This window comes from Apium graveolens, chromosome 8, assembly GCF_009905375.1.
Source record: "Apium graveolens cultivar Ventura chromosome 8, ASM990537v1, whole genome shotgun sequence".
NCBI classification, from domain to species: domain Eukaryota; kingdom Viridiplantae; phylum Streptophyta; class Magnoliopsida; order Apiales; family Apiaceae; genus Apium; species Apium graveolens.
The window spans coordinates 44,211,884-44,215,385 of NC_133654.1; the positions used below are offsets into that span (position 1 = coordinate 44,211,884).

The 3,502-nt window shown below is 40.1% G+C and overlaps 1 non-coding gene across 1 annotated transcript; it reads right to left on the minus strand.

Annotated features, from left to right (window-relative positions):
* Positions 1–1,038: 1,038 nt before the first annotated feature.
* On the minus strand, positions 1,039–1,145 carry LOC141682071 (small nucleolar RNA R71). The gene has a single exon (XR_012559475.1). It is a non-coding gene; the product is annotated as a small nucleolar RNA R71 (small nucleolar RNA).
* Between the last annotated feature and the right edge of the window lie 2,357 nt (positions 1,146–3,502).

Below are 3,502 nucleotides of genomic sequence, written 5' to 3' on the forward strand. Positions count from 1 at the left end.
CATCTTACTTGCCCTATGTAATCACGATAGATAACTTGTTCATTAAACCTTTATGTTGTCAAATTCTATAGACATATAGGGTCTCAACATAATTGGTGTCTATCCAACTTCTATCTCTTTTGTGGATGTCTGGTAGTAGGGTATTCGTACAACGAAAGTTGGCATTTACTAGTTTCGTGTTATCTAATTAGTGTCATCACCATTACATGCTAAGGTTAAGAACAAAAAGGCTATTTAATGAAGTATATAATGAAGTTAGGATCCCATGTTTGTCATATATATTAATTCAACCATTCTTGTTCTCTTAGTTATAATTGTTAGTTTAATTCTTAGTTATAAACAATCTCAAATGTTATTTTTCTTAGCATTGGATAATAACCATATCATTGTTGCATAGGTACACATTCTTAAATTAACCAAAGAGTCTCTGTGGGAACGAATTTGATCTAAATCTTATACTACTTGCGAACGCGTAAACTTGCGTGTATTATTAGCGCGTGTTAACATCCTAACAAGTTTTTGGCGCCGCTGCCGGGGACTCGGTGTTAATTTTTAGTTAATGTGCTTGTCATCAGTGGTCGTTAAAGTTCACTAACTCGGATTCTTTTACTTTCACAGTTTACTTGTTGTGTTTCATGTACTCATTATAATGGGAGATCCAGCAGCACGAACGAAAGCCTTGATGGATTTTTCTCAACCCAAGATCAATGACATTCAATCTAGTATTGTCAGGCCAGCTATCACAGCTAATAACTTTGAGATCAAGCCTGGCATAATTCAATGGGTTCATAATTAAATCCAGTTTAGGGGTTCTCCAACGGAAGATCCCAATATGCACACTAGGGATTTCATTGAGATCTGCGACACCTTCAAGTTCAACGGTGTTTCTGAAGATGTTGTGAAGCTGAGACTATTCCCATTCTCTCTGAGGGACAAGGTTAAGAGCTGGTTACACTCTCTACCAGTTGGTTCGATTACTACTTGGGAAGATCTTGCTCAAAAGTTTCTCACTAGTTCTTCCCTATGGCAAAGACAGCTGCAATCAAGAATGCTCTTACTTAATTTACGCAGCAATCAGGAGAATCTTTATGTGAAGCTTGGGAGCGCTACAAGGAGATGCTTAGGAAGTGTCCTCATCATGGCATGCCTGATTGGATGATCATCAATTGTTTTTACAATGGTTTGGGAGCACAGTCCAGACCCATGCTCGATGCAGCATCAGAAGGAGCATTATGGGCAAAGAGCTATGAGGAAGCTTATGAGCTAATTGAACTGATGGCTGCTAATGAATATCATTATCCAACCCAGAGATTGCCACAGGGCAAGGTAGCAGGAGTTCTTGAAGTGAATACAGCTACAGCTATCACTGCTCAACTAAGGGGGGTTGTCTATGAAGATCGATTCTCTGGCTAACTATGGTGTTAATCAGATAACCAGAGTTTGTGAGCTATGTGCAGGTTCGCATGCGACAGAACAATATGTTATATCTAGTGAATTAGCTCAGTTTGTGAGAAACTTTCAGAGATCGCAGTAACCATTTCTAGACACTTATCATCCTGACAACTGGAATCATCCTTACTTCAGCTGGAGTAACAATCAGAATGCGATGCAACAGCCATTCCAGGAGTTTGGAAACAAGCAATTCAATCCTCCTGGTTTTCAGCAATAGTATGCACCAATACAACAACTCCAACTTCAACAACAAACTCATGATGCAGGTCAATCTTCGAATAAAAAATCTAAATTGGAGAAGTTGAGGCTTATGTGCAAAAACCAGGCTCTTATATGCCAAAGCCAGGCTGTTTCTATCAAGACTCTGGAGAACCCGATAGGGCAAATTACTAATGCCTTATTGAATCGACCACCAGGAACGCTTCCTAGTGATACAGAAGCCAATCCAGGCAAGAGGGAAGTTGAAGAACAGGTGAACTCCATCATCTTGAGGTCTGGAAAGGTCGCAAGCCCTCAAATTCAGCAAGACGAAGAGCCTAAAAAATCTCAAGTTTCAGAAAATGCAGTTTTTCCTGAAGAAGATGTGCAGAAGGAAGCAGAAGTGGAATCAAGGAAGAAAACAGTGGAACACACTCCTCCTGAGGGTAATACAGGGGAGAAATAGGTCTATCCTCCACCTCATTTTCCTAAGAGGCTGTAGAAGCAGAAGTTAGATAAGCAATTTGCCAAATTTTTGGAGGTGTTCAAGAAACTTCATATCAACATACCTTTCGCTGAAGCTCTTGAACAGATGCTTAGCTATACGAAGTTTAAAAAAGGTATTCTCTTTCAGAAAGTGAAGCTCGATGACTTAGAGATCATTGCTCTTACGGAGGAATGTAGTGCAGTGCTGCAACAGTAGTCGCCTCTGAATCTTAAGGATCTTGGAAGCTTCACTATTTCTTGCACCATCGGAAACTTGTCTTTCAACAAGTGTTTATGTAATTTGGGAGCTAGCATCAATCTGATGCCCTTGTCTATCTTCAAGAAGCTTGGTCTACCTGATCCGAAGCCGACATATATGTCATTATAACTAGTTGATCATTCCATCATGTATTCACGAGGTATAGTGGAGGATATCTTGGTTAAGGTGGATAAACTCATCTTTCATGTTGATTTTGTAATTCTTGACTACTGGCCATTCTTAGCTACTGGCCGAACTATGATCGATGTACAAAATGGAGAGCTTACGATGAAGGTTCACGATCAAAAGGTCACTTTTAATGTGTTCAAGGCAATAAAGTTACCCACAGCTAAAGAGGAGTGCTTAAAAGTAGAGTGGGTCGACTCTGTAGTGAATTCGAAACTTGAGCAATTGCCAAAGTCAGATACCCTAGAGAGATCCTTAATAGGGGAATCAGTTATTGAAAAGGAAGAAGGAGCAGAGCAACTGTAGGTTTTGAATGTACCTCTGTGGAAGAGGAAGTTGGATATGCCATTCTATTCTCTTGGGTTAGCAGAGCTGAAAATTTCTCGGGGGCATTTTCAACCGTCTATTGAAGAAGCTCCCAAACTTGAGCTCAACCGACTACCAAATCACTTGAGTTATTCATTCTTAGGTGCACCCCATAATAAGGGATTGGGATATATTTTTGATGATATAGAGAGTGGCTGGATGGATCTACCCGGGCCTACAGAGGGTTCTTCTCATCTGTAGCAGTTAGTTGATAGGACTGGTGTTGGTGATGAGCAGTACAGGCGAGTAACTAGGCGTATAGAGGCCATGCACGACATTCACCGTTATTTTGCTATAGATTTGACACAGGCTTTGGGCATTATTTTCCGAGCCACTGGTGTCGAGGTTGATTGGCCACCTGATCCTCCACCCGAGGAGGTGATCTTTCCTACAACTAGGTATGCCTAAAATTCTTATTATTACCTTCAATGAGGACATTGAAAATTTTAAGTTTGCTGGTGATAATGTAAGGATTAGTTTTTGTGTGTCCATAGAGTTCATATAGATTCATGTTGCATATAGTTGTAATTCATTCATATTTTTGCATGATTATTT